Consider the following 7572-nt stretch of genomic DNA (forward strand, 5'->3'; position numbering starts at 1 on the left):
CCAACTCCACTAGGGTACTGACCAGTCTCGCTAGAATTGGAGCAAGGATTGTGTTCCTATGTGACTCCGGTGGGGTAATATCCAGGCCTACTAGTAGTGGAGAAAAACCAAAAATGAAAACTTATACTCTAAAAATATTTAGCTCGCGAGCCAAACTACCCTCCCCAATTTTGAAACATTGCCATCTAGCTGAAATTTTTGTTGTGTTTGACTGCATTGGTACAACGTGAACCATGTCTGTCCATGGGGTAAGTGGGAAAGCCAAAGTAACCTACACAATGAATCAATACTCCCTAAAATTCTAAGGCCCTATGCTAGAAATGAACCGAAACAGAGAAGCTGGTATTTAACCAGTGTGTCACCAAGTGTTGTAGTGGCTACAACACCATCCAAAATTTTGGCCTACATCCAAATTTTGAAGCCTTCCTTAGTTTTTCCCCTGATGGTTGCAAACACTCTGGCTCATACCATGGGATCTTGTCGACTCTTTATTGACCACCGGTCGTCTTTTGGCATGTTGATTGCTATGTCATGCTTGTGAGTTTGTTCTGGAAATTATAAAGGTTTTTCTTTGTGTGCATAAGTTGTTTTCGCTCTATGAACATCGGTTGTACTCACACACAAAGTTGCATGCACTATCATTTAAAGATCTATCTCAAGTGTCACACTTATCGCTCTTAACATTTAAGGCAGCCTCACTGAGCACATTTTTGTCTTGTTGGTTTAAGGTGTCTTATCGTTGATTCATGCTAAGTATGTGATCACAATGTCATGTATTCACAAGTTCACTTGCTTTCACACTTAACCATTTTTCTTGAAAATCTGTCAACCATACAACCCTCCTTCAACCAGACCTCCATTGAACTATACTGCACAATATCAGCTCTCAATTACCCTGCTCTATTGCCCAAAGCTACACAAAGCTTGAGGTTGTCCTCCGGGGAAGCCTGCACTGCACAATCCTTTAAGTGAGCAGGAGGACTGTCTCCCAAAACTGCGTAGAAGTTATTCCCAAGTCCAATCCAATTTGTGATTCCCTCAATATCACTCACCAAGCCTCCCTATCGTTTATCGAAAAAATTGAACTACACTATGACCCGAGGCTACAATACTCCCCAAAAATGCACAAAATTTGCCTAGTTGCCTACCCTGCACTATCTGTAGAAATTGCACAGCCATGTGAGTGGGGTCGTTGTTTCCTGTCACAACATTGTTCCAAGGAATTGTGCAGATTTGACTATCAGCCCCCTTGTTTTCTTGCCCTGCTCTCCCTTTGAGAATTGCGTAAATCTAACTGGTAGGCCCCCTGCTGGCTTGCCCTGCTCTCCCTTTGAAATTCTGCATTTTTTACTGGAAATCTCTCTATTTTCCCACTATGCACTCATCCTGGAAAACACGTAGAAACTACAAGTCCAACACTATCTCTCATAAATGCGTAGTTGTGTCCAGCAACTCCCCACAGCCCGATCCAGCCTTGCTCTAGAAAACTGCATAGAAATGTCTTCCAATGCCTCTTGTTGCCCACTCTGTATTCCTGGGAGAAACTGAGCAGAATTTCCCAACAACTCCTCCTGACACCCTGCATTTTCTTCCTCCTAGGTACTGTGTAATTCTTCCGAGTTGGATTCTACCTTGCGGCTGTCGCTATTTTCCCGAATTGCTCAAATATGCATCCCAGTGACATCTGTGTAGTTTTTCCCAACAGTGCCCCGTAGCCTCTCATCCCAGTCTGATCTGTGCTCTGCACACTTTAAGTTCTTTGTCCCTCTCCCAGTCACCTATACCGAAACAGAAAATAATGCAACATGCTAGACTAGGATATTTCTATATTTGATTTCTTCTCATCATGAGGAATAGGTACATTGATGAAACATGGCGCGATGACAAATGGGATGAATATGGAGTGCATGCTACAAGACTTGATCGCAGTTGAACAAACGTACGAAGCACATCGGGAAGTAAGCGAAAGGGACACAAACACATGCACCATCAAGAAAAGGTCAATACCATCAAAGACCCCACGCACTTTGCCATGTAGAGGTGAAGACATAATATACTAAGAGCAAACCCATCACTCAGTAGGATAGTAGCTCGACACGAACACCAGAGTCAGCCAGTACATGTCAGCAGTGTCATATGAAGTTGTGCCATGAGTTTTCTTACCCACATCTCTACTATGGGTCACACTTGTTGTAATCAAATGTAATTTAATGTGAAAGTCCAAGAGATGCACATATGAAGTTGAAGAGTCATGTAAGTCGAAAATTCGTCAGAAGTGAAATAGTCATGATGGAAATCAAAGAGTCACAAGGGTCAATTATTCCCCCTTGGCTATATATACCCCCTCATTGTATGAGCAAAGGAATTTTCACCTTGGCTCCTCCCACATAGTTGTGAGAGTCTGTTGTTTGTTCTCTGAGGAGTGAGGAGTGGCTCCAATACAGGGAAAATTTTAAGAACCCCCCCAAATTTATATGAATAATAAATGGGCGAATCTCCATGGTATATAGGAAAATGGAAGGCAATTTTATCAACAATATAATATGTATATATAATTTTTTGGCGAATCTCTCACCAGGCATGGCGAATATTTTACTCAATTATAAAATCTTGTAAGATCTTGGCGAGTCTTTCAATAAATAATAAAACTTTGTAAAGTCCTAGTGAATCTTAGCATTGTGAACTCTTAGAGAATTTTTTGAAAAAGTATAAAACCATATATGACAAGAGCCACATGGTGGCAATATCACTGTTTTTTTCACATTTCCACGACATGGAACTTGTTTATAAAATTATAAAAAATCCAACCAAGTCCCTTATAATATGCAGGTAAGCTTATAACAGAGTTTGATACCTCTATTATGCTTGTCTTCATTCAAGTGTCATAGCTACTATACTTAACACTGTGAATCACAACTCTCTCAGAACTCAACTCTATAGTGTAATTAGAACCTTTGGAAATTGAATCTGACAACTCTATAAAAAGGATTAGTGAAATAGAAGCTTTTGTGAATGATCCCACTAACTATCACTGCTAAACAATCAACCTAGACTATGAAGTCTTCCATCTTGATCACAATCGTGCTCACGATCAAGGGAGTGCGACCACCTAGCATGACATAATGGCCATCATAGCTTCCAATAATCAACAACCACCTTGCAAGGACATCCTAGCTCATGTCTCTTGAATTTTATTCATCAATCTTAACTGATATAAATCTTATAAATATAATATTAGAATCCTCTCCAGATTCATTGTTAATACAAGGGTAAAGGAAATTTTCTAGCTCAAGGCACTAGCCAATACCAACTTTGGTATTTGTGACCCCTTTGTGGGGATGCACCTACACTGCCCCGTTGGGTTTCTGCCTTGTAACATAGTTCAAGGATCACAAGACTTTCCAATCTTCCTACTCCGTTAGACACACTATATATGCTATACATAGTGAATGGAAAAGAAGCATTATAGAACACACAATTTCACATAAAGAAGAAAAACCTTAGCCAGTTCAATATCAAAATCTTAACCACTGATTAATAAAGAATAACAAGTAGTGCAATGAATTGTTCCGAGTTATTTATTTACAAGTTTTAAAGAATGTAGTGGAATGGAAAATATTACTTAGGCAACCCTTCAATATTTTCTACTAATATGTCTGTGCATGTACATATGAAATTAAGAGCATTGTTGAATACAAAGTTTCCTTTTCTCTTGCCTACATTTTGACAAATCAGTGTGAAATCAGTGTCACTTTGAATCTCCTTTCCTGTGTGGATGTTTTGAAAAATCAATGTGAAATCAAAGTCACTTTGAATTTCCTTTCTTGTGAGGGATCACATCCACAGTTGATTAGTAAAAGATAATATACTATATATTATGTTTAAGAAACTGACTGCAATCTACAGTGGAAACGAGACCTCAATTCTTATTCTAAATTTGAATATCTCAGGATAACATAAGAGATAAAAATGCATATGGCCTTAGTAGCTAGAAAATAATCACTTCATCATTACAAGACCACCTAGATTGCGGCACTTAATCTAAATAATGGCACTAGTTGCAATGCTTATTTGCATTAACACCATGGAAAAGAAACAACAATGTTTCAAAGCACACTCACTGGAAAAGTTGTATCATTCCGAGAATATTTAATGATAGCATCTGAACCTCGTAGCATGGTGGGGAAACTAGGGAACCCAAATCTTGGAAGATATTTCATACCAAATCTGAGAAAAAAATAAAAAAGGGAAAAAATCAAAATCTATAAATCAAGCAATGAATTGTTTACAAATCAAATACAATTCCTTTAACTAACAGTTAAATTGTGGTGATATATTTAAATATTTAGTAAGAGGGGAACTTCAAACCATGGAATATTAGCTTTGTCATTACTGTCATCCCTCAGTGACTGAGATTACAAATCAATACTTATCGAAATATTGTAAGAAAATATGTGAAATAGTAAAGCATAACCTCTATTTTCAAGCAACAAAATCAAGACATTGTTACATCAAGAGCTATAATTGATACATAATCAATGAATCAAGTCCTTGTATGGCACAGGCTTGTTTCACAACCTCTATTTTCTCAATAACAAAATCAAGACATTGTATGTGGTTATTGCCAAAAGGAAACTGTGTTCTAATTTGGAAGAGGATCTTATCAAAAGACATGGATTTATTCAAAGCTACAAAGCCTAATGGGTTACTGAAAAATAAGTTGGAATATGGGATCATGATACTTAAATTGAAAAAATATGCTTTCCTTTTAGAAACATTACAGTTATACAATGTTTTTTGAAAGCATTAGAATTTGAAATTGGGCCTTTCTATCAAGACAAATTTTCATTAACAGAATGTACTTTCCTACCTGAAACGTTGTAGATATCCAAGAAAAACTTGAAAAGCATAAGAGAACTTAGCATAATGTACTTTCTTTCCTTCCTTAACATTCTTAAAGAGTTGAGGTTCCCCAAGTCATCAGGTAACTTTCAAAGGAAATGACAATTAGTAATAGTCCAATTCACAACTGAAGATGTGTCACAAATATGAGGGGGCATCTCCTCCAATTCACAAAAGTGCTCCAGGTTAAAATCTAGCATTACTGGAAGCTTAATGCTCGACTGGGTGTTATTGAACCCAGACATTTTTCCAATCTTCACTAAAATCTTAAAGATAGCTTCTCTATGTTCTACATGACTTTACTATGCTCTTGAAATGGGGGCACATGCAACCTCTCCAAGTGAATAGTCTTAAACTAAGTGAAGATAAGGCCGATAGATCATTTAGTGTGGATCTATTTAACCCATAATTGAATACTATGTCTCTCTTAAACCCATAATTGAATACTATTAGGACTTTCAAATTTTTCATGGAACTCAAAAATGTTGGAAGAAAGTATTTGCTTCCAGAAAAGAGTAAAACTAAAGCCTCTGCTTGAGGAAAATTGATGTCACACCACTAATACTTCTCCATGGAATCTGTATAGGTAAACCACAAATGCAGAATTCCATTAGAATATTGTGTTTATTGAATACACAAATGAAATCATTGCATTTCTTTAAAATATCTTTTGAAATAAAAATTACGGAAATTACATATCAATAAGCTAGTGGGTGTAGGATAAAATTCACATGTGTCATTCACAAAAAGCATGAGAAAAAACCTAATACTATATATAAAACAAAGAAAAATTCAAATTCATCACTTCTAGGGACCTCGTAACCACCCTGCCAATACACAAGTATGTTCCTGTTTGCAATTAGAAAATTTACCCAAATTACAATCTGTTTACTCCAGCCTATGTTGGAAAGTTATAGAAGGATGACTAGTGCAATTAATCCATTCCTTTTAGCCCTGGATTTGTTTCAGTTTAAAACAGAAGTATACAAATATACTTGTCCAATGTCTATGCTTGAACCATTCACCTTAAGATGTTTTTACAATATAATTTCCTAAGTCTATTTAATATCTTCATTATCATAAATACCAACCTATATCCATCTTAACTCTACATCTACCACTCTTAGGGGGATGAAATCTATTTATCCCTCTGAGCACTTGGTAGACCCAAAATTAAGATGGATCTAAGATGATAGAATTTCCCCTTTAAATAGTGTACTCTCACATGAATACCATGGTATTACCATGGGTCAATACCATGGGTTATCATAAACCTGGAGCTTAAAAATTGCTATTAGTAATTTATAAAAATTAATAAAATTAATAGTTGATTTTTATTTTATTTTTTATTTTAACCAACCTAAAATGTTTAACATACATTAAATCACAACATCCATTTTTACTCTTGATCCACCAAGCCCCGAGAGGGATCAAATATTTTTCACTCTATGCTAGTTTGCGTATCACAATATTTGATACCTCTCGGGGGTTAGTAGATCCAGAGTAAAGATGGATCTATGCTGGTTTAATTCCCCCATTTAAATAGGCTACATTCCTGGTGAATACCATGGGTCAATACCATGTGCCATTTTTATTTTTACTAATACTAATATTAGGGTTAATAATGTTTTTATGCATGGTATTAATAATAATCTAGCCTATGGTATTTGTCTCATAGTATTTTTCCCATAGGTTTCACATAAATATAACGCATTTTGTACCTCTCGGGGGTTAGTAGATCCAGAGTAAAGTAGGATCTATGCTGGTTTAATTCCCCCATTTAAATAGGCTACATTCCTGGTGAATACCATGGGTCAATACCATGTGCCACTTTTATTTTTATTAATACTAAAGGGTTAATAATGTTTTTATGCATGGTATTAATAATAATCTAGCATATGGTATTTGTCCCATAGTATTTTTCCCATAGGTTTCACCTAAATATAACGCATTTTTTGAGTGTGCGTAAATATAAGGTGACTTATGGAGTAAATTAAAAAAAAAAAAATGTTTTATTTGTTTACCATACCTCTCATTTATTTATATTTTTATTAGTTTACCATACCTCTTTTACAAATATGGTATTTGGCCCATAGGATTCACTTAAATAAAACCTCTTTTTTGAGCCTTCATAAATAGAACGAGGGTTATGGACAAAATATAAAAAGATGTTTTATTTATTAACCATACGTCTAGTTTATTTATATTTTTATTTATTTACCATACCTTTTGATTTAGCATAAAAAGATGTTTTATTTATTTACCATACCTCCACTTTACTTATATTTTTATTTGTTTACACCCTTGCATGTATATAAGGTGACTTATGGATTAAATATAAAAAATGTTTTATTTATTTACCATACCTCTCATTTATTTATATTTTTATTAATTTACCATACCTCTTTTATAAATATGGTATTTCGCCCATAAGATTCACTTAAATAAAACCTATTCTTGAAAATTAGGGCGAATGGAAGGTTGTAACTCCTAATTTCAAGGGCTAAATTTACCTTTTTTACCCTCTCCCTTAAAATAAGGTGAGCTATTTGAGGTGATTTGTAAAAATGTACTATGATGCAAAATATTCGACCACTAAAAATTTAAAACCCCTTAATTTCGCCAAAGGGCGAACATTCGCCCCTAAAATTTTCCATGCTCCAATATCCC

Source organism: Pinus tabuliformis, chromosome 4_2 (assembly GCF_031772625.1).
Source record: "Pinus tabuliformis cultivar Carrire ecotype Pingquan chromosome 4_2, CPIR1, whole genome shotgun sequence".
Taxonomy (NCBI): domain Eukaryota; kingdom Viridiplantae; phylum Streptophyta; class Pinopsida; order Pinales; family Pinaceae; genus Pinus; species Pinus tabuliformis.